Consider the following 24665-nt stretch of genomic DNA (forward strand, 5'->3'; position numbering starts at 1 on the left):
AACAGTCACACTAGTGGTTAGGGCTTTAACATATGATTTGGGGAGGGGGTCACAAATATTCAGTCTATAACATCTGGCAATAAAAATACACAAATCTTGGGTACCCCCAGTCAAATACTTTTGAAGGTGGAGTTCTGGGTGAACACAGTATTTGATATCTTAGAATATTTTTATCAATCTAAGTAATATAATAATTAAAGTGGTTTATTGCTCCTAACTGTAATAGAGGAAGGGAGGAAAAAGAAAGGATTAGCTTAGGGCTTCAAATTCCCAATTCGAATGCAGCATAAATTACCTGAAAGTGTCCACATCTGCCCTGAAAGGTGGTGGTAGCTGAGATTTCTGAAAACCAAAGCCAGAGATTCATCCTATGAGTGGCTAAATTACAATGCGAATTGAATTCTCAACCTTGCAGTGTGGGGCTAAACTACTTTTTATTTGGGAGAAGAGGCCTGTGAGTAATGGATCCAATCAACCATCTCAACAGAAGCCAGAAGTAGAAATAAGGTTATCCAGGAAAGATTTGTAAAGGACCTGCTTGTCTGAGTGAGGGCTTAGACCCCTGTGAACTATGTGGACAACTGACAAGGGTTTTGAACAGCAGAAACGCTTCTGGCCTGGGTTGAAAAGGGCCCAGACACACTAGACACACACATGACAATAAAGAGTTGGAGACTGGACTGAAGCAGCTACAAGTCAATGAACACCAAGGACCACGGGGAGCCACCACACCTGGATGGGGCAAGGAAATATTCTCCCATAAAGTTCTTAGAAGGAACCTGGCCCTGCTGGCACCTTAATGTAGATTCCAGGACTGTGAGAGAATACATTTCTGTTGTTTTACTCCACCAAATTTGATGTAATTTGTTACAGCAGTCTAAGGAAACTGATATCACAACCACACTGGCAAATAAGTGATTCACACAGTCCTCCCTATAGTGGAAGACACATACACAGAGAAATTGTGTATCTGTTCTTCCTTTTTGGAATATTTGATAATTCAGGGAAAATGTGGCTTTAAGAAAATTTTTTAAGTTTTACTTATATTTTTTCAGCTTTTCCAACATCCATAATAAACCCCAGTGTACCAAAGGATTGATCTATGTAAAGATGATCTGAGAAGAATTATATCAAATTTCCTTTCTCTTGACTCAGACAGTATTACTGTTATTCATTATTAGTAAGGGAATAAACAGAGCAAGTAGAGAAAGGTTGAGGGGAGACTAAAGGGAAGACAAGAGAGCAAGCTCATTTTAAATGCATGCCCTTTGAAATGGCATCAGAGGCCCAAGCGGCAGTTGGCAAAGATCTAACGGGAACTTTCAGGCTCCAACTTCATAACATAAACTGTGTGGGTTGGAAGAAATCTCAGATATCATCTCATCTAAAGACATGATATTTACCTACAGGTACAGCATTGGGCATCATTTCGGCATACCTAGGAGGTGAATGCATGTAGATCAGGCCTCTGAGGAGCAGACACTAGCAGGATACAGACACAACTCTGATGTTTGCACCCAATAATTTGGAGGCAGCCCAGCAGAAGCAGCGGCATGGTTCTCAATCAGTGAGCTACAACACACTGGTGTGGCTCTCTAGGAGGCGCGCCCATTTTAGTCACTGTGTAAGATTTATGGGTCAGGGATGAACCTGGAAACCATCATTCTCAGCAAACTGACACAAAAACAGAAAATCAAACACTGCATGTTCTCACTCATAGGCAGGTGTTGAATAATGAGAACACACGGACACAGGGAGGGGAGCATCACACAGTGGGGTCTGCCGGGGGGAACTAGGGGAGGGACAGTGGGGGGTGGGCAGTTGGGGAGGGATAGCATGGGGAGAAATGCCAGATGTAGGTGATGGGGAGGAAGGCAGCAAACCACACTGCCATGTATGTACCTATACAACAGTCTTGCATGCTCTTCACATGTACCCCCAAACCTAAAATGCAATAAAATATATATTTAAAAAAAGATTTATGGGTCATAATCATAGGTCATAATCCTACAACTTCAGAGATATCTTTCACATGGAAGGTTGAGCTGAGTGGGTCCCGTTCCATAAATATGAGCTATTTAAAACTATATATTTCAAAGAAAGGTCTTATGTTTACCAGAATATGAAAAAGTATAAGCAAGTAGGGTGAGGGAAATAAATGTTTCTAAAGAAAACAACACACTGGTAATGTGGTTAAATGAGTCCAAGAGAACAAAGACAGTGGTGGGTGTTTTGTAAGACATTACACTGAAGTCTTACTTGTGTTATAGTTAAATCCAATCTTTAAAACTGTTTGGGGAAACTTTGATCACTTCCCATATGCTGCTAACAATTGCATGATTTCAAAAATGTTGAAGACAACTGCAATAAGGGCTTTCATTATACTTCACAGACTCATGTTTTACACAAGGAACCACCAACCTTGGTTATCTGTGCTATCAAATCATAATAGACTGAAAACAGCCAATTAGAATTGGGAGGGTTCAAAGAGGAAAGCAACAGTCAGAGAATAAGGAACTCAGCACAAAAGCACTGGTTAGCTACCCAGAAAAAAGCCAATTTGTCACAAACACTGTGCCTCTCAGATATTGCCCTGATGCCTTGAGCTTAGCTGGGTTCCCACTGAGACTCTGCCATGTGAGGGCACATTAGGTGGGCTGGTGAGGTATGCACAGATTATCTATTTTTAAGAAAACAAGAATCTTGAAGCCTCCAAGAAAAAAAAATTATTTGAGGCACCCCATAGTGTGTTTGCTGTTCCTGTTGCTCTTCAGCCAAGTCCCCACAAACTTGTCTATTCTTAAGAAATGATTTGGCTGGAAGTAAGAAAAGAGAGACTTGTTTCCACACAAAATCTCTGTGAGACCTCAAAAGCACAGTAAGGCAAAAAAGAGGAAAAATGTTCTCTCCACTTCCTAAGAGGAACTTCAGAGGTGCGACCCTACCACAATAGGAACTTGTAGACATCACAAGAATTGGTTCCAGAGTCAGTGAGTCCTCCAAGGGCAGTGAGTAACAGAGCCTTCACTTTTTCACAGTGACAGAAGCAGGGCCAGCCGCGAAGCATCCGTGGGCAACAGTCCCCTTAGTGACATCTTGCCTCCACAGCAGCAGGGACAGCTTGAGAGCTGCAGATGACAGTGACTCAAAGAACTGATAGAAGCACCTGTGATTGCAAAACCAGCAGCCGTGGCAGATTTGAGGAGCCTTCGTTTTTATTCCCTGCCCCATTTCTGTTCCTATTCGTTAGTTCTTGGGAAATATTGGCTACAATAAGAAAAGGCATTAATTATTTGACAAATGTTATTTAAGATAGCAGGTGTTGCATAATACATTTTAGGAGTGTTTTCATCAAAATGGTTCATTTTTCTAAAGTTTTTGCACTTGAGGGTGTATGTTTCAGTTATCTGTGAAATTCACTTACGTGGAACAACTAAGTCCCTGACTGAGTCAGATAAATAAGCTGTTGCTATAATAGAGTGCTAAGCACCGAACAAATTTGATTAAAGATGGATTTAAGAACAATTTGTATTAAGACAATTCTTTGTCTAATTAGGAACAAAGGGACTTCTATTTTCAATAATTATCTATTAAAGTTGGGCCAGATTTTGTGAAGGATCGATTATATTGTCGAAATCCTTTTTTAAAATTATTATTCTTCCTTTCCCTCCCTGCGATTACCAAGCTGCTAAAAATGTAAATTTATGGCTGATTTCCTCTGTAGCATAAATATTCAAGTTCCGAATTCAGTGGAGTTGCCTCAGAAAGATTCCTTTTACCAAGGGAAGGCAAGCATTTAACTGCTTCACAGCTAGCTGTCTTCTCCTGCTTGTGGGCTGCCTCTGCCATTCTTTGATGCTATAGTAGACTATGAAATTAACAACTGAGTATTATGATACTCTGCAGGGCATCATGCATCTGGCCCATGGACACATGTTGGGCAGTGTGACATGGATGAGCAACTGCAAATAGAGATCAGATTCCTAAATTAGATTGGCTTTTTTTTTCTTTTTTGCAACAGTGGCTTTCATGTCTAATTTGCATACTGTACATTATCAACCCAAATGCTAAAAAAAATGTGCCCTGAGCAAATTGTTGCTTTGAATAGCAAAATTAAGTCTGTGAGAAAAAGGAGAAAGTACTAGCTGGGAGAATTTCAATGTACAGGCATCATGTAATAATTTTTTTCCATGCTTTTCCATTAAAATACTGGGTTTCTTTGTCTAGAATTGTTTTTAAGTGAGAAAGATTTATGCTTGTATCTGGACTTCAGACTGGCTATCTCACATCTGAGGCCAGAGCAAAAGGTAGAAAATGTGCAGACTGGGAACCTCACCAACAGGGTTCAGCCTTGAACAAGATCACTGATGAGTCATTCTTGAAAAGCTGCTTCATAAAGAAATATATCATCCTAAATTTCAAGACAAGCAATCTCAGATCTCAAGACAAGGCAAAAAATTTCAAGACAATTAGCATATCATTTCCAAAAAATAATGATATGAACCTCACAAGCTAGGTTTAAGGATAAAACAAAATATACATTTATATACATATGAAAATGCAACGCTAAATACAGTGCACATTCAGGGTAGACACTGTCAATTCACCTTTAGCTTTTTTTAAAAAAATTAGGAACAAAAAGAAACAGTACACAGAAGGCCTGAGAAGATGTCATGTTTTTAGGCAAAAGGGTGTGGGTGCCATTTTTGTTCTTTGTCAGCTCAGAAGAGGCTTTCCATTGCCATCCATTTTCCCCCAAGAAATGCACTGTCATCTTAGTCCAAACACATATCCTAAAGTGAATTTTTAAAAATCCATATTTTAGGCTCAGATCCAGCTATTTTTGGGGAACATAGAGCTTAAGCAACAAGGACGGATCTTTTAAATAGTGCTCCATTCTGACTTCTAAAGCTAACAAACAAATGAAAGATGCTTTTCAGGAGATACACCAACAAAATACAGGAAGTTCCAAAACACGCATATTTACTCTCACCTTCATCTGTGACTGACACAGTGCCAAGACCTGCATCAGCTCTTTCTCAGAGTCTCTTCTATAAACTGAAGGGTCCTATAAAGTCTGGAGAAGGACTGATAATTTCTCTGCAAATTCTCCAGAGACCTAACAAGGGAGTAAAGAGGACACAAAAAGAAAATAACAATTCTTTCTGCTTGATGGGATGAGTACCAACTGCTATATGGAATGGGTAAATGGCTCAAACATTATTAATTCCAGTGTATGCATTATCCAACTATCATATTTAATAAATTAAAAACATAACTTTTTTCAGCCAGGAACAGTGGTGCATGCCTGTAGCCTCAGATAATTAGGAGGTTCAGGTGGGAGGATCACCTGAGCCCAGAAGATGAAGGCTGCAATGAGCCGTCATTGTACCACTGCACTCCAGCATGGGCCACAGAGAGAGACCCTGGGTAAAAATAAAATAAAAAAAAAAAAAACTTTTTCAAATATAGAATATAGATATATTACCTACAGAATGGTAAAACTGGTTCAAAGCAAAATTTGAAAGACTGAGTATATACAGGTGCTGAAAGAAAGAATGCTGGATCATATGTGACATCACATGTCCTACAGGCCTGTAAAGCTGCAACCTTCAGAGTCTTCGTTTTGATGAATAAAAATTTCTTTCATCCTTACAGGATAAAATCTAGATGTTAACAACATGTAATTGTGCATAGGCTTGATCCCAATCGATAGTAAATAGATGTTCAAAACTAAGGTACATTTCCAAAAAATTTAAATAAGGCAATATTCTGTTGTAACATTGAAAAAAGAAGCATTCATCCTTTTGCCTTTTTTTCAAGTTCTAGGTAATGTTTCTTAACAGCATGTGAGTTATTTGGATAACTTGGATTGCCTCTCAAGAAATGTTTTTGCTTTTTTTTAAAGGTGATTTAAGAAAGTTGTAGTGATTTCAATGCCCTTCACAATCTGAAATATGCCTTTCATTTTTGAAAACCCAGCTCAGAATCCCCCAAACTCCCCACATTAGCAATCTCCTTTGTACTATCTGTATTTGTTGCTGTTTTTGTTTGTTTTATTTTGTTTTTTTGGGGGGGTGCTTGTTTTGAGATAGAATCTTGCTCTGTCACCCAGGCTGGAGTACAGTGACATGACCCCAGCTCACTACAACCTCTGTCTCCAGGTTCAAGTGATTCTCCTGCCTCAGCCTCCCAAGTAGCTGGGCCTACAGGCACATACCACCACACCTGTCTAATTTTTGTATTTTTAGTAGAGACAGAATTTTACCATGTTGTTCAGGCTCCTCTTGAACTCCTGACCTCAAGTGATCTACCTGCCTCTACCTCCCAAAGTGCTGGGACTATAGGCAGGAGCCACTGCACCTGGCCATGTACTTTTTAAGTTATTACAGCAGTTGCCATTCATTTCTGTGTCTATCTCCCCCCTCCACAAGATTGTGAGTTCACTGATAGAAAAATTGTACCTTCATCTTACTATCTCAAAAGCCTCCCTCACTACTACTACTGCTACATTGATCATCCTCCTTGACTGTGAATAGGGACCAGATTTACATCCAATGTTATATAATCTCTCTTTATTGGGGGCTTTATCAACCTGTCTGAAACATGGCTAGTTAGTAGCAAGTTTTCCATTAGAATGGAATAATCAGCAAAAACTTACCAAGAATAAATGAAGTATCATTCTAACACATGTTAAAATGCACAAGCCACAGTCACCTCATTTTATTTACAATATTCAAATTATATATACAGTATCTTAATTGGTTTAGATTTATTCTTCATTTTGTACAAAGGACTGTTGTCAGCTACAACTGTATGTGGCAAATATGCATTTATCCAGGATTTACAAGGCACTCCTGCCTTAATTAACAGACCTTATAGCCAATGAGTAGTAAACTCATTTAAATTTCAATAAAATTAAATGTCCATGTTTATGCAGTCCTTTATCTAAATGCTGCCATTTGAATAGTAACATTTATTTCATTTTTCCCTTGGTTTCCCTTGATTAAACTTATACTAGATTGTTTTGAGCCTGAATTATCTGAAAAAGGATTCTAAAGAAAAGTTCTTGGCATTTATTCAGAGTAGCAGGATGGAATTACTAAAGTTTTAGTGGTAACATCTGAGTTTCTGCAATGCTGCAGATTCTCCCCAAAGCTGGAAAATAACATCAGTTAGACTAAACTCTAGTTAAGCAAGATCACATCCAACCAAAAATATTTGTGATATAAAGAAAACATATGTTAAGACTTTACTGTTGAAAAACACTTCAACGTGCTCCTACATGTGTATGTAGAAAATTATTTAGCAGCCGTAAGTGAATATTAGTATATAAGAGAAGATGCTGCCTCCATTCAGTAAAGGAAATGTCATGAAAAAAGCAGCTGACTTTGGTTCTAGTCTAGGTTCTGCCACTAAACAATCAGATACATGGAGAAGAAGAACTCCCTTTACTAATCTGAGATCGTATTTTTTATATAATTAAAGAGAAATTTGTACCCGATATTCCCTGATACCTTTTTCAGGTTTAGTATTCATCTCCATTTAAAAAGGACCAGGGAAGGATGATTTAGGGGCATTCTTTCTTTTTGTACATTACTCCCTAACCCCCATCAAATGACCCAACTATTTAGAATTTTTCTTTCCAGATATTTATCCCTAGTCCCTTCACTTCTCGCCAACCTACAGCCTCCTTATTGGTTCAAGCTACCATCTATTGCTGCCTGGATGTTAGTAACAGATCTCTGATTGGACTCATCTATTCACTCTTTTCTACCCTCCCCCACTACAAACATACACAGGCACACACACACACTTTGCCTCACTAGAACCAAATTATATTTTTATCAAAAAATAATAGTTTATTAAAATGCACATTAAGCAGGGTCATTCTTTAGCCATTTCCCTTTGGATAAAGTGAAAAATCCTGAACATGGCTCTCCAGCCGTATCTCAAAGCTTTTCTTTTTCTAATCCAGCAATTCTGACATCTCTTAACCTGCCCCCCAACCCACAATCTGCAGCATGGGGTGCTATTTCCACATATCTTTGGCAAACTAATCCAAAGCTTCAATTTTTGAGAACTGCTCCTGATTCACACACCAGGTTAGATTCCACTATTACACACTCCCAATACAACCCATAGTTTTCTTCCTTGCTGTTTAGTACAATTATGATTATTATATTCTTTAATATAATATCTATAGGACTTATTATGTACCTGGGCACTGTTCCAAATATTTTCCATGTATTCACTGACTTAATATTTCTGCGTAGTGCCTTTTGTACCTGACCTGTGGTAACCTACGTAGATAATAAGCTTTTGAAGAAGTTCCGTAATTTTCCGTAATATCTGTGTTGCAGACTGACCTGAGCCAATTTGTTCCTCCAACAACTGACAGGTTGTTTTGTGAAATAGGAGTCCCCTCCAGTAATTACAAGGAGAGAGAAGCTATGTGCCTTCTCATATATATGCTCAAAATCCATATGTGTGAATGGTATGAGACAAAACAAGTCTTCAGTAAATTCTTCTACGCAGTGTCTATTAGTCAGAAGGCACCAAGATTCCCCCACAGCCTGCACCTTTCAAGTGAAATCCCACTTTCTACACTTGAACACCCTGACAAGCACTTTGCTGGAAAGGTTCCCGCCATGCACACGTAATGATATTTTCTCTGCAATCTCAGCCTGTGTTTCCATCAGATCTGGGGTTTGCCTTCAGTTAACTGGAGTAAGAAGGAGCAGACTTTCCAATGGATAGGTATGAGACTGCTGGGCTCGCTAGTGTTTTATGCTTTCCTTCCCAAGGTTACACCAGTTTAGTTTAAATTTACCTAGTTTCCAAAGCTTCCCTCCTCTATGCCAGGGGGCTAGGTTTCCAGGGGCTTCTGCCTGCAAGACAGTCTAAGTCTGAACGTTGAGCCCCAAGTAAGCAGTGTAGTAGGCTGCATTCTGCCTTCACTGTGAGCGCCCTCCTGAGGACCTGCCACACCTTCCTCAGCATCCTCAGCCTTAGGCTGGAAACATCTATTCATCAATGGCTACATGTAGTGCATCTCAAAAAAGAAAGACTGGAGGGCTCAATTCTCTTCCGTTTAGGAGCAAACTGGTTTACTTTCTCCCAAAGGAGGAGCTTTAAATACATAGAGTGATTGGAAGAGGCAGTAAGTGTCAGGTCAAAACAAAGAAAAAGGTAATATTCTCTTTCCTTCAAAGCAATGTTATTTCTTTCTTACACTTATATAACTAATAAGGTCCACTCAAGGGATTTTTCCCAGAGCAAAGAAATTCTGCTCCAAAATGACTTCTGCCTTCTAAGAGAGGAAACAACAGCAGCAATAACAATAACATCTAAATGCCGTCTAACCCACTGTACATACCTATAATCCTATCTAATTGTTTTCTCAGGGGTTGGATAATGAAGCAGATCTAAAGGCTAAAACTGTCTTTGCATTTTCCTTTCATTCTGTATTTACAGTTACTCTTTAAAAGCCTCTTAACTTGTTTATTATTCATTTCTTCAACAAATATTATGCATTTACTACATTGAAGGCACTGTTGTGGGTCCTGGTCTGAGGACCAAAGTGAAAATCCATGTAAAAGTGTTTTGTCATGTATTGTAAAAATATAGAAAAAAGTATTACTACTACTCAGAATGACCCTGAGACAGTAAATCTATTTCCAGGAAAGTTCACATCATTAAGGAAGCAGAAGGTTAGGGATGCTTTGTTGTATAATGGCATCACGAAGTCTTCAGTCTTTCTAGTTGAATAGTTACTAGAGACTATCTGCAGTAACAGCCTAAAACTCAAGTCAACTTCCCACGCTGCAGGCTGCCAGACACCGAAGTGTTGAAGTTGGAAGGACATAGCAGCTGTGTCTCGGCTGGAAGCGAAGCTGATGCAGCAGGCAGTGCCCCTCACAGCGAGCCAACATGTTCACAGCGACTGCGGGGGAGGCTTTCCAATAAACCTGGTGCTGCTGTTGTGATAGAATTTCAAACATGCATTTGGATTTCACCTAGGTGTACAATGCTACAAGTGGGGAATCGGGGTTTGCTGTGGGAAAATGATTTAGTTTGGGGTATGAAATTCTCCTGAATGTTGATCTGTAGTTAGCTCAGCAATGGAAGGTCTGTGGTGGCCCATTCGAAACAACCCTGTGGATAGTGTGATGAGAACTGTTTACTTTGTATGCAGGGAAGAGAGAGAGAAAGGTAAAATTACCTGTGGATTCCCTCACTTCTACATCCCATTGCAAATATCCTAATCTCCTCCAGAAGAGGACCCTCTCTGACTTAATCAAATGACTACATTAAATAAAACTACATGTGCTAAGAGGAAAAAAGACTCAGAGAGCTTGTCAGAGCCAGGGAGAGAAATGCAAAAAAAAAAATACGGTTTTTTTCCAGCTCATTCATTCATCCTGCAAATACTGATTGAGTGTCCACTATATCCCAGGCACTGATCTAGGCACTTAGGATAAAGCAGTGAACAAAAGAAAGAAAAATGCTCATCATAATGGTATTTATATTCTATCTCAGGGGAGATACTAAAAATAAACATCATATATATGCTTTAGAATGTTTTAATATAGTTACTCACATAACCATAAAGGTTTATTTTCCCATTGCACAGTCTGTTATGTGCTGGGTTCCTGCATCCGTCCTGTGGATGTATCATCTGCAAAAGTGACATCTGAAGTCACTGTGCTGAGAGGCAAAAGGAGATAAAATAGAAGAGGTAAAAACCCCCTCAGCTAAGAAACAACACATCTTATTTCTGCTTATATTTGATTGGCCAAATTTGATTACATGCCCCTATGCTAATGCAATAAGAGCTGAAAAATCTAGAGTAGCACCAAGTTAATGAGCACTGAGGGTTTTTGTCATAGTATGTTAGAAGGTGAAAAAAGATAATGAAAAAGTAAATACTAGTGGAAGGGGTAATTAGGAGCAGAGCGGCACTGAGAGATGAGCAGGTTGCAATTTTAAGTAGGATGGTCAGAGCAGCCCGCAATTTTCAAGTGACTTAGGAAAAAAGATGTGAAACTGAGAAAGTGATCTGTGTAGACACTTGAGAAAAGATATTTTGAGGCACAAGAAATAGCCAAACAAAAGTCACAAGGCAAGAGTATGTTTGGCCTGTTTGAGAAGCTTCCAAGGAGGCCATGTGGCTAGAACCATTGGCAGGAGGGGAGGCGAGGAGGAGTCAAGATCAGAGACACCAAAGTTCAGGCTAGAGAAGGGATTATTGTCCACTCTAAGAATTTCACTTTTAACTCTCAAATGGGGGACTTTGCCGAATATTGAGCACAGAAGTAACGTGATTTACATTTTAGATAATCACTCTGACGGTGTTCCTGAGAACAGGCTATCAGAGGTAAATATGGGAAAGAAGAATGTAAGTAAAAAGACTTTTGGAATAATCCCAGATAAGATGACTGAGGAGTGACTGACTCTAGGTTTATGTTTGGAGGTAAACCCGACAGGATTTCCTAGCAGATAGAAGGTTGTGTATCAGGGAAGAGAAGAGTCATGGGTAGATGCCAAGGTTCTGGCCTGAGCATATGGCAAGATGGAGTTGTTATCGCATGGGATGGTGAATGGCTGTGGATGGAGCAGGTGTTGGATTCCACCTAATGGAGACATTAAGCTTAGATATTCAAGTTTGGATACTTAAGGGTTGAGCTAATCGTAGAGGTCCAGGTTTAAAATATAACTTAGGGAATTACTGTGATATAGATGGCTTGAGAGATGCAATTGGATGAGATCACCAAAGGAGTGAATATAGACAGAAGAAGATTAGAGGTTGAGTCTGATATTGAAAGGTCAGCAAGAAAGGGAAGATCCAATTAAAACAAACAAACAAAAAGGCTGAGAAGGGCCAATCAGTGACGTGGAGGGAAAACTGATCATCTGTCAATTGAATTTGGTAGAAGAAAGTCACTAGAGACATTAGAAAGAGATTTTCCAGTGAAAAGAAAGACACTTTTCAGGGAAGAAGTAGAGACAATGTCTGATTTAGGTTAAGAGAAAATGAAGGAGCGGGAAATTGGAGATACAGACCACATAGAGTCCTTGGAAAATTTTTTTGCTGAAACAAAGGAGTGAAGCACTGGCAGGAGAATTGGGTTAAGAGAAGGATTTTTAAAGATCAGAAGTTAACCTCATGTTTATATGTTGATATGAATTTTCCAGTAAACACAAAAATTAATGATGTAAGGAAGAGAGGAGAGAATAGAAAGTGTGATGTCCATGCATAAGCAAGGATGGACAGGATCTGGACTAGAAGGGGAGATACCAACCTTAGAAAGAAAACTGGATCAGGAGAAAAAGAGTCTAAAATGACTCTTTAGGGAAGGATAATTTTTAAAAGGGGTAGGAAGCATTAATATAAGGTAGCAGTCAGCATGATAGAGCAAATAAGATAATACAGTTACAAGATGGCTTTTTATTTTGTCTTTCTCTTTAATATACCAATTTCTTTTCTTTCTCTTTTATTATACTTTAAGTTCTGGGGTACATGTGCAGATCTTCCGGGATTGTTATATAGGTATACACATGCCATGGTGGTTTGCTGCACCATCCCCCCGTCACCTATATTAGTTATTTCTCCTAATGTTATCCCTCCCCAATCCCCCCACCTGCCCTGCTGTCCCTCCCCTAACCCCCCCACCCCCCAATAGGCCCCAGTGTGTGATGTTCCCCTCCCTGTGTCCATGTATTCTCATTGTTCAATACCCACTTACAAGTAAGAACATGTGGTGTTTGCTTTTCTGTTCTTGTGTCAATTTGCTCAGACTGATGGTTTCCAGCTTCATCCATGTCGCTGCCTGACTTCAAACTATACTACAAGGCTACAGTAATCAAAACAGCATGGCACTGGTACCAAAACAGAGATATAGGCCAGTGGAACAGAACAGAGGCCTCAGAAGTAACACTACACATCTACAACCATCTGATCTTTGACAAACTTGACAAAAACAAGCAATGGGGAAAAGATTCCCTATTTAATAAATGGTGCTGGGAAAACTGGCTAGCCTTGTGCAGAAAGCTAAAGCTGGACCCCTTCCTTACACCTTATACAAAAGTTAACTGAAGATGGATTAACGACTTAAACTTAAGACCTAATGCCATAAAAACCCTAGAAGAAAACCTTGGCAATATCATTCAGGACATAAGCATCGACAAGGACTTCATAACTAAAACATCAAAAGCAATGGCAACAAAAGCCAAAATAGACAAATGGGATCTAATTAAACTTAAGAGCTTCTGCACAGCAAAAGAAACAATCATTAGAGTGAACTGGCAACCAACAAAATGGAAAAAAAAAAATTTTTTTTTTAGAGAGTCTTGCTCTGTTGCTCAGACTGGAGTGCAGTGACATGATCTCAGCTCACTGCAACCTCCATCTTCCAGGTTCAAGCAATTATTCTGCTTCAGCTTCCTGAGTAGCTGGGACTACAGGCATGCATCACCATGCCTGGCTAATTTTTGTATTTATTAGTAGAGACGGGGTTTCACCATGTTGGCCAGGCTAGTCTCAAACTCTTGCCCTCAGGTGATCCACCTGCCTCAGCCTCCCAAAGTGCTGGGATTACAAGTGAAAGCCACCGCACCTGACTTTTGGCCTCCCAAAGTGCTGGAATTACGAGTGAGAGCCACCGTACCCAGTTTTGTTTTCTTATAAAGTATTTTACAAATTCCCTGAGCTGCCATTTAATACATCCAAGCAGGGATGGGCAAAACAATTTGTGAACTTCCTTGCATGTTTGATTAACCCTAAGGCTGAAGTTAGAAATAAGAGGAACAATTGGATACAAAAGATGAGCTAGTCAAATGTAGTTCTAGAAAAGTAAGGGAAAGGAGAGAAACTGAAGGGAGACAGAGAAAGAAAGGCACACAGGGCCTCATTTTCTCTTTGTTTTACTTACTTCCTCCAGCTTGAGAGAAAGGCATGACTTTAGAACATTCAGATATTTGAGAGGAACTGCAGGCAAAAAGCGTTTGCCTTGTTCCATTTTGGATGCTCCAAACACACATGCATGGAGGGCCATTGCTCTCCAACCTACTCTGGTATCACCCATCAAAGGATGCTGCTGAAAACATTTATTTATCCAAAGGGAACCCAAGTTGTCTTTTGTTACCATAATATGTGAGTAAGACCAGAAATCTGTGCAAGTGTGACTGAGGACCTTGATGGAGTAGCCCTACCTGGCCAAAGAAGAAACACAGACCTTGGAGAGGGTCCTCCGTAACAAGGTTGAGGCAATGCTGAATCAGCAGGAGACCACTAACTCCTGAATAATCCAAGAAAAATCATCCCAACTCAAAGACATCAGCTTAAAACCCAGAAAATTATTTTTGTTTGTTTTTTGTTTGAGGTAGAATTTCACTCTTGTTGCCCAAGCTAGAGTGCAATAGTGTGATCTTGGGCTCACTGCATCTCCGCCTCCCAGGTTCAAGCAATTCTCCTGCCTCAGCCTCCTGAGTAGCTGGGATTACAGGTGCGCAACACTACACCCTACTATTTTTTTTTATTTTTAGTAGAAACAGGGTTTTTATTTTTATCAAGAACCAGCATGTGGTCCATGGTGCCCATTTACTCTGACATCACAGTGTAATATAAGCTCCTAGATTCCCCAACTTTCTCCATGCAACCCAAATACAAAATGACATCATGGAGAGCAGAGGATGGTGATAGATATCTGAGAACCTAAATATTTTTATGTAAAGACAGTAAACACCATCTAAAAACAGGACGGGTGTTCCCTCCCATCCCAGACTCATTGCAGCTACATGGCTGTTGGTTCAGGGAGACCCTTTGATTAGTTTATGTCAGTGCAATAATAATCATTAACTATTTTGAATCTCCCTCCTAAATATACTTTCTAAGTTGTTTCATCAAGATACATTTTTCTATTAGTCTGATCTCGCATTGCTGCAAATACCTGAGACTGGGTAATTTATGAAGAAGTTTAATTGGTGCATAGTTCCACAGGCTGTACAGGAAGTATGGTGGCATCTGTATGGTTTCTGGAGAGACCTCCAGAAACTTACAATCATGGTGGAAAATAAAAGGGAAGCCAGCACTTCATATAGTCAGAAACAGGAGGAAGAGATGGGGGAAATGTGTCACACAGTTTTAAACAACCAGATCTTGTGAGAACTCATTCACCCTCTAGTACTAAGGGGGAATGGTGCTAATCCATTCATAAGAACTCTGCCCTGATTATCCAGTCACCTCCCACCAGGTCCTACCTCCAACACTGGGGATTACAATTCAACGTGAGATTTGGCACAAACATAGATTCACACCATATCAGTTTTAAACCTAACTTACCTAAAAATTAATTATCCCTCATTCTTAGAGGGGGAACAATCATGAAAAAGACCAGAAAAGTTGGAGACAAAGTAAATGAGCTCCATTTGCCCTACATTACACCATATCTAGATAGTGGTTTAAAGGTGCACAGGACCTCACTGCAGGTCAGGCTAGCCCAGAAGAGTGTGGGTGCTGAGAGAGTTAGGGTTACAAGGAATTGGAAGAAGCATTACTCATTTGTTCATTTAGGACATATCTAATGGGTATCTACTTTGTATGCATGAGGCATGACTGACAGGTAAAACTGTGTTCATCAGTATCCTTTAGAGAAACAGAACCAACAGAATATATATTTGAGGAGATTTATTACGGGAATTTGTTCACATGCTTATGAAGGCCAAGACGTCCCACATGACATATGCAAGCTGGAGGAAAAACCAAGAAAGCTGGTGGTGTCATTCAGTCCAAGACTGAAAGTCTGGGAATGGGGGAGCTGATAATGACATAACTTCTAGTCTGAAGCTAGAGAAGGGAGAAACATGAAGGGCTGCAGGTGTCAGACCCAGAGGCCAAGGACCTAAGAACCAGGAGTTCTGATACCTAAAGACAGGAGAAGATGGATGTTCCAAATCAGGAAGAGAGAGAAAATATACCCTTCCTTCTGCCTTTTTGTTCTATCTGGGCTCTCAACAAAGTAAATGATGCCCACCTAATAGAGGGTAAATCTTCTATCTTCAGTCCATGGATTCAAATGCTCATTTATAACAACACTGTCACAGACACACCCAGAAATAATGCTTTTCCAGCTAGCTGGGCATTGCTTAATGCAGTCATGTTGACACATAAAATTACCCACCACAAGACTGTAGCAAAAGTTACCAAGATACTGTTCAAAAGGCCATAAGCCTTAATCCTAAATGAGAATCCATCTAGTTCTTAGTTTATAATATGGTTACTATCACCATCAAAACAAAACACTTTGGCTAAAAAATGAATATAAGCTATTCAGCTATTCTGTTTGGCAATAAGGAATTAAACATTATGAAAGCATTCAAAGTGATTAACAGCAGGGATCCTTTCCTAGTCATTTTTATCCTCTCTGTGACTCTTTGATTTGAAGATTATAGTCCTTAACTAATGCATTCATTTCAGCCACTTTCTTCCTTTAACATCATATCTGTAAATTTTACATAATTGCATATTGGTCAATGATTTGGAGAAAACTGAAAATTTACTGCCCATTTTTATATGATTTGGAAAACTCTTCACTTTACAAATAGAGATTTTTAATAAAAAATAGTGAAATCTATATACTTTAGTATGTATTATAAAATGATACATTTTAAATAATGAAAATTAATGTATTAAAGAAACCAGATGCAGTTTTTAGATTTTATTGGGAACCAGTTAATCTAATCATAAATGAAGGTAGCAACATAATGAAAGAATGAGCAATGAAATGCATTTTAGGAAAAAAGAACAAACCTAGAACACCAAAACTGAATCAGACTCGAAAATGACAATCTGTACAGGATTTTATGCGTATCTACAATGTGTTAGGTTCATGGTTATAGAGGAAAAACTCATCTAAATTATTCACGTTCTTTTTGTAATATACTTTTTATCAAGTAATAGTTACATATGCTAAGAAGTATAAACCTTAAAAGTGAAGCTTGGTGAGTTTGGATGAATATATGTACTCATAACAACCAACATACCAATCAAGACACAGGACATTTCCATTACTCAAAAATGTTTCTTTGATCCTTTTCTACTTGATCTCTCCTACCAGACAAAACCACTGTTCTGATTTCTATTTCCATAAATAAATTTTACCTGTCCTAGAACTTCATATAAATTAAATCATGTATTTGGAACTCTCGTTTTTAGTTTCTCTGGCTCAGTGTAATTGTGTTATTTCTTTGTGTTATTGGGTGTGTCAGTGATTTATTCCTTTTTATTGCTAAGTTTTCCAAAGTCAGTATCATTTCCCATTTCCACCACTGAAGCATCAATTATGCCACTGTCTTGACAACACTTAGTGTTTTAAGCCTTAATTTTAGTTCTTCTTGTGGATGTTTTTTTGACAAGGTACTGAGTACTTTTCCATATGCTTGCTGACCATTTGTATTATTTTGTGAAGTGTGTTCAAGTCTTTGCTCATTTGTATTTGTTTTGTTTTGTTTGTCCCCTTACCATTGTACGAGTTGTTTTTTTATTCTGGACTTTGTCAGATAGATGCACATTGAATATTTTTCTCTCAGTCTATGGCTCGCTTGCTCATTTTGAATGTATTTTCTCTTACTTTGTAGCTCATCTTATAATTGCATTTCTTTTTTGAGACGGAGTCTTGCTCTGTCACCCACACTGGGTGGGGTGCAGTGGAGTGAGCTCAGCTCACTGCAACCTCCACTTCCTGGGTTCAAATGATTCTCCTGTCTCAGTCTCCCAAGTAGCTGGGATTACAGGTGGGCACTACCACCCCCGCTAATTTTTTGTATTTTTCGTAGAGACAGGATTTCACCATGTTGGTCAGGCTGGTCTCAAACTCCTGACCTCATGATCCATCTGCCTCAGCCTCCAAAAGTGCTGGGATTATAGGCGTGAGCCACTGCACCCGGCCAATTGTATTTTTTTTATGGAAGATTCTTTTAAATTTTTGATTATGTTTGGTTTAATACAGAAGCATACCACAAGGCATATTACCTAATTCAGGTGGAAAATAAGAAAGTAGATTTCTTTAAGAGGGAAATGAGTTAACTAAGCATTAATGTGCACATGACCTCATTTAATAGTCAAAGCATTTCCATGAGGTTAGATTATTCACTTCTAAGTAAACACTTGGGCTAAGAGAGTGTAAATAAATTGACAAAAGGTGGGCCAAATATATAACAAAAGTGTATCCAAATTCAAAGTTTATGTCCTTTCTATTATAAAATACAGATTCTTATTGAGAAAGGGAAATGATTCAATTTCATCCAGACTTTGACACAATTCTCCCTGACATTGCATTCTTTAATTCCCAACACCTGGTGCCATAAAAGCTGCAGACATAACCAGCAACCTCTATTGCAATATAAAATGAACTTTTCCCTAAAGTTATCCCCCAGAAAAAAGTCACCTTAAATTTGAGTTTTAAAAAGATTTATTACATTACAGAGGACATTGTCATTTTCTCTATTTTGAACAGTAAATGCAGTTGGTAGAAAACATATTAGTCTAAAACAATTTTCCAGTTTTGGGTACTGAAAATGAATAGACTCTGGTTTGTTTGTTTCTTAACAAAAAATACAATTCGCATTTATTAATAATTTCTGTAGAGAGAGCTCCAAGTCTTCTGCTGGATTTGGTATTAGGGCAATGCTGGATACTGGAACAAATACATTTCCAAATCCCCAAATATTCACTGTTTAAAACAATGAATGTTTAGGTCTTGCTAAGTTAATTGCAAACTAATAATTCCTAGATGTCCAGAGATGTTCCTCTAGCAGTGATTCAAGTACCAAGACTTTTTTTTTTAGTTCCATGACAAACCTCTACAGCAAGGTTCGGCAAAGTACAGCCCAGAGAACAGAGCCAAGCCCTTTTGTTTATGTGCTGCCTGCGTTTGCTTTCATGAAGCCACCACAGAATTGAGCAGCTACAACAGAGACCATGTAGCCAGACATGTGGGGAAAGATAATGCAGTAAAGGCAGATCTTTTCTAAGAGTCCTATCCCAGAAGCAATGCGCTTTGCTTCTGCTAATATTTCACTGGCAAAACTAGTCACCTAGGAAAAACTGGTTGAACGGGGCTTGGAAAATGTAATTTGGCTAGGAAGCTACTTTCTAGTAATGATTCTAAACAGTGTAAGATAGCACACAACTGTTTGTGGACACCTAGCTGTTTCTACTGCAGTTGTCATTTTAAACAAGCCTTTCAAAGATCCATTGGAAGAGCAATATAAATATACACTCAGAATGAATAAAAAACCGAATGTCCTAAAGCTGGAGCTTGAGAAAAATTTCCAATAACATCTCCATATATAGATACTAAAACTGCAACACCTCACTCTAGACAGCAAGATAAAGTGGCATGGAAAGAATCACGTTAGATGGTTCAAAATAGCATTGTCATGATGGCAAAGGCACTGCTTTCAAAACTGCAATGCAGAGTTTGACTACAACTATTTTCTAAATATTAGTGGAAAGAGCATGTCCGAAGTAATATATTTAATTCCCTTAAATATGTATAGCTGAATTTAAAAATTAAATATAAGTAGATTTTTGACTACATCTTCTATATGCCTGAGAGTTTACCTTTTTGTCATGCAAGGTGTAAGGTGACCTAAGGTACTAAAGACACATAGTTTGGCAATGAGAATGAGATCTATCAATGACAACATACAACAAAAGGAACAGCAAAGAGTGCAGGATCCCAAAACCCCATTGTCACTCCATGAGAGGCAGTCATGCCCTTTGTGGTCAGAATTGGGTATCTGTGAAGAGCCCTCCCACTGTGGAAACCCTATCCCTGTTGAACTTCATATATTCATATGTGGCATCATATATTTATATGTATAGCCCAGGTCTTTATATGTATAGCCATCTAGTCTTCTGTGAAACAATATAATGAAAGCTTCCTGAGTCAAGAAATAGCCTTGACTTCTTCCCTTAGACCACCATATAGCCAGCCAAGATCAAAATTTATTGTTAGCCCTTTGCACATCATTGTTGAAATATCAGCCCAGGCTTTGATGTCAATTCATAAAAAGGAGAATAAGGGAGAAGTTTCCAGAATCACATTTCAGACAAAATTTTGGTCTCTCTTCACTCCTCATGTTAGCCAAAAAACTTTAGGGGGCAATATTGTCATTGGGAGGATTAAAGAATTGCCATATATTTGAGACTGTTGAGTCTATATGCAATGAAGCTTGTCTTTTCACTAATAAAAAAGATTAAAGAGTATTTTTATGTACATTGAGATCAAAATTTCAGTGAAAGGCCTACAGAGAAATATTATACCAAAAGTTCTGACCCCTGTCTCCAGTTTATATTAGCTTGCTTTCCTGACATTTCAGATACAGGTTAGATCTGTTGCTGGTTTACATTATCCTCCCTCATTGATATTTTTGCTGTAAATCTGGGCCCATGTGACTTCTTTTTTAGGTAATACTGGCTCTACTTTCAGAAATTAATAAGAAAGGAAGACCGAGCAACAGTTTAGTAACTAAGGCATATGTTGTTCAGGTGCTAAAATCTAGGGCATTGTGCTCAGACACTTGTGTTTACATGAAATAAATTAATGTTCATTTCTCACTGGATTCTCAGTCTGGCACAATCTCTTTCAATTGTTGTGCTATTATAAAGCATGCTACACAAAGATGTCATCACGTTTTTTTAAAATTCAAGGATTGTTCTCTCTTCAATTGAGTCCCCATCTTAGCAAACTAAAGGTAATGCAACTGCTAAAGTTATTTGCAACATCTTACTTTTCTTTCATTATAAAGAGTTTCTTGTTGGCTTTAAGAGACTATAACCAAGGCCGAAACTGACAGAGCAATTTAAGAAACCTCTGGAATCACTGCTCTTAAGATTGGAGAATACATAGAAAGGAAACTAACACTCACTGAGCACTTACTACTGCCGTTCATTCAACTAAGAATTTAGATCTATTGCATTTCATTTTCTCACAACGGAATTATAGAAATAAATTGTTATAACCATTTATAAATAGGAAAAGTGAGACTCCAATTGGTAAGGTATCCTCAGCATATGCTGGAGTTAGTATATGTTCTCAGGACTGTCTGAGCAGCACCTATCAAGATACCATCATAAAGTAGATGGCTTCTGTCCCTGTGTTGCTCAGCTCCAATCTCCACATTCCTAGGAAACTAAATCTGGTTAACTCACCCTGGGTTAGGAGTCCACACTTGGATCAGCAAGCTATGGTCAAAAGGACAAATCTCATTAGACAACCACAGTTGCTAGGGACATCTCTTGTATATCCAGGACAGTCCAAATAAGGAGATGGAGGTGGGGGGTTATCCATGATCCAACAAGATGCCAAGAGAGAAGATGGCTACACAGGATACTTCCTTATTATAACCCTTTAGCTCTGAAAGGAATACCCTGCAATAATTATCAGCCTATTCTAAATCTTCTCTTTTCCCCAATTCTCAGTAAATTGTCTTTCGTTTTCTTCGCTTTTTTTTTTTTGAGACAGGGTCTTGCCCGGTCTTGAGTACAGTGTCAGGATCTCAGCTCACTAAACCTCGGGCTCCTGGAGTCAAGTGATTCTCCTGCCTCAGCCTCCTGAGTAGCTGGGATTACAGGTATGTGCCACCAAGCCTGGCTAATTTTTCATGTTTTTAGTAGAAACAGGTTTCAACTTGTTGGTCAGGCTTGTCTCAAGCTACTGACCTTGTGATCCACCTGTCTCGGCCTCCCGAAGTCCTGGGATTACAGGTGTGAGCTACCACATTCAGCCTTGTCTTTCGTTTTCTAATTTGAATCTGCTTCCCAAATTGGAATGAGCTCTCTTTTAGCTACGGTATGGTGCCTGAGTCCACAATCCTACTGCTAAACTCTGTTACTCTCCTGGGACTGGCAAAAGCCATCTCCTCTGGACTTGGCCTTTACTGAATCCCAAGCTCTACTCTTTCTGAAACTATGGGCAGCCTCCCACTGGGCCATTTGTTAGCATTTTTTTAAATGACTTCCTAAAACAAATTGAAGTTTTGTCTCTCTTAAGCCAGTAGGTTATACTTTGTGTAATCATTAAAAACTACCTCCTCTGCCCAGGTGCATAATCCCAGCACTTGGTAGGCCAAGGTGGTAGATCACTTAAGGCCAGGAGTTTGAGACCAGCCTGGCCAAGAGGGCAAAACCCCATCTCTAAAATACAAAAATTAGCAAGGTGTGGTGGCATGCGCCTGTACTATCGGTTACTCTGGAGCCTGAGGCACCAGAATCACTTGAACTCAGAAGACAGAGGTTACAGTGAGCCAAGATCATGCCACTGCATTCCAGCCAGGGTGACAGAGCAAGACTCCGCCTCAAAACAAACAAACAAACAAACAAACAAACAAACAAACAAACAAACAAAACTACTTCTTCAAAAGTTATTTAACCATTCTAAACAACCCATAGTATAAATCCACAGCACAAACTTGCCACACAAGAGTCATGATTAGGAGCCTGTTCACCTTATAATCTCTAAAGAGCTCTAATATAACATATATAGCCCCAGTTTATACCATATAAGTTTGTATACAATGGTTTAGTGCCTAGCACAGAGCCATTAAACATAAGGCACTGAAGAAATATTTGTATATTTAATTTGAGTTTCCTTGAAGGAGACAATGTATTACTGGAAACCACAGCATAAAAATAATGTTGCTTAAGAATTTTATAATTTCTTTCCAATGTATTTTGTATTTGTATGTATGTGTCTATATAGGTATCTACATGTAATTGGCTTATTTGTATGCATACATACATATATTATGTATTACCATATATATTATTATTTAGATAATATTTTATAGTATATTTATTACATTTTATATATAATTGTTATATTCACAAAATATACACACACAAATATATGATCTTCTACCCACATGTGGCTTTCCTTTTTCAGTTTTATGTAAAACTAATCTGTACATTTCACTTTTAACAAATTATGTATTCATATTCACATTAGTCATTTTAATGCCCCAGAAGTGTTCTCATGTTTCAAGTAGAAATTGTAAAACATGCTTTACCTCAAAATCATAAAGTACACTGCATCTTTTTGAATGCAAAAATGAATAACACAAATACACAAATTTCAAATTAGATAGAAATTTAAATAAACCTTCTACTTCATTTAGCCAGTTTATGGAATAACAAAAGCAATATGTGAAGGCAGGGAAACATATGGGAGGAATGTGCTCACTAACTTTGAAATACAGCTTCCTAAACATATCCTCATTCAAAGTCCAAGACAGACAAAATCCTTGAACTTCTGAAAAGGAAACCTCATTGGCAGGCATGAGAAAGGTTCACAATGTGTGAATGCACACACATTGAAATAGAACATTCCACTATTCTAGCAGTAATAACAATGCTATCTAACCCATCAGAGGGCCTGAAATGCTATGTCTCCTGATTTAGGCCTTTGGGGAGAACTTGACCTGAACTTGTTACAAATTAGAAGAATAGCAAAATTAAGCCAAGCCTAATCATTTTACCTTAATGAATAAGTATTTTCTGCATCTTTTACTTAGCCAAAAATCTAGCTTATAATATCATTGACTCCCAATCCTATTAAATTACCCTCTTCAAATTTGCCTTCTGTAACTTTCAGCTTTGTCTTGAAGGCCAAATAACATGAAGGATGTCACAACACAAACAAAAGATTTAGCAAAGCTGGCAAAGAAGTGAGACAGTAGAATTGCTTATGTACAGAAAGTGAAATCGATTGAAAAGTGTGAAATAGGAGAATTTCTTCCATTGCCCCTGGCTTTAATTAACCCTATACCATTCCCTCACTACACCTCCTCCATACATCTTTTATGTATTCGATTTAGACATAGAAATTAGCAGGTTATCAGCCGGGCGTGGTGGCTCAAGCCTGTAATCCCAGCACTTCGGGAGGCCGAGGCGGGTGGATCGAGGTCAAGAGATCGAGACCATCCTGGTCAACATGGTGAAACCCTGTCTCTACTCAAAACACAAAAAATTAGCTGGGCATGGTGGCGCGCGCCTGTAATCCCAGCTACTCGGGAGGCTGAGGCAGGAGAATTGCCTGAACCCAGGAGGCGGAGGTTGCGGTGAGCCGAGATCACGCCATTGCACTCCAGCCTGGGTAACAAGAGCGAAACACCGTCTCAAAAAAAAAAAGAAAGAAATTAGCAGGTTATCAACAAAAGGACTTTCCTTTCCTTAATTTTAATGTCCAAATTTGGAAGAAAACAAAAACGCACCCAACTCTGGCTATGACCTGCTGTGACACTGCCAACACACATCCTATTTTCTCTAGCCCATGGCTAGCCTATCCTGGCTTTTATCAATCCCACTTAGATTTACTGTAGTACATTTCTAATTGCTCTCTCTCAAGTTTCTTCTTTTGTCAATAACTTTTGCACTTCTGGCTATTATCTTCACTGAAACACCACTATTAGCATGTCACTGCCAGCACACGAACCAATTACCTAAATCAAATTCCTTTTACTTTCATACAGTCTCTATTCTCATGAGATTGTGCCATTTCTTTCCAATAGCAGAAATTCTCCTATCTAGTCAGGCAGGTCCTACCATTTGCCACAATAAATTTGTTCTCAGTGTGTGCATTGTTACCTCCATCCAGAATGCT

General features: G+C 38.8%; 1 long non-coding RNA gene across 1 annotated transcript in view; it reads right to left on the minus strand.

The window, feature by feature from the left end:
* LOC118143755 (uncharacterized) overlaps positions 1-24665 on the minus strand; it is a 335343-nt gene that overhangs the window by 465 nt on the left and 310213 nt on the right. Inside the window, exons 8-9 of the long non-coding RNA XR_013524184.1 lie at positions 4994-5119; positions 296-3267 (exon numbers count right to left, since the gene is read on the minus strand). This is a non-coding gene — a long non-coding RNA (uncharacterized LOC118143755). The remainder of the gene's footprint in view (positions 1-295; positions 3268-4993; positions 5120-24665) is intronic.

This window comes from Callithrix jacchus, chromosome 11 (genome assembly GCF_049354715.1).
Source record: "Callithrix jacchus isolate 240 chromosome 11, calJac240_pri, whole genome shotgun sequence".
In the NCBI taxonomy this organism is placed as follows: Eukaryota; Metazoa; Chordata; class Mammalia; order Primates; family Cebidae; genus Callithrix; species Callithrix jacchus.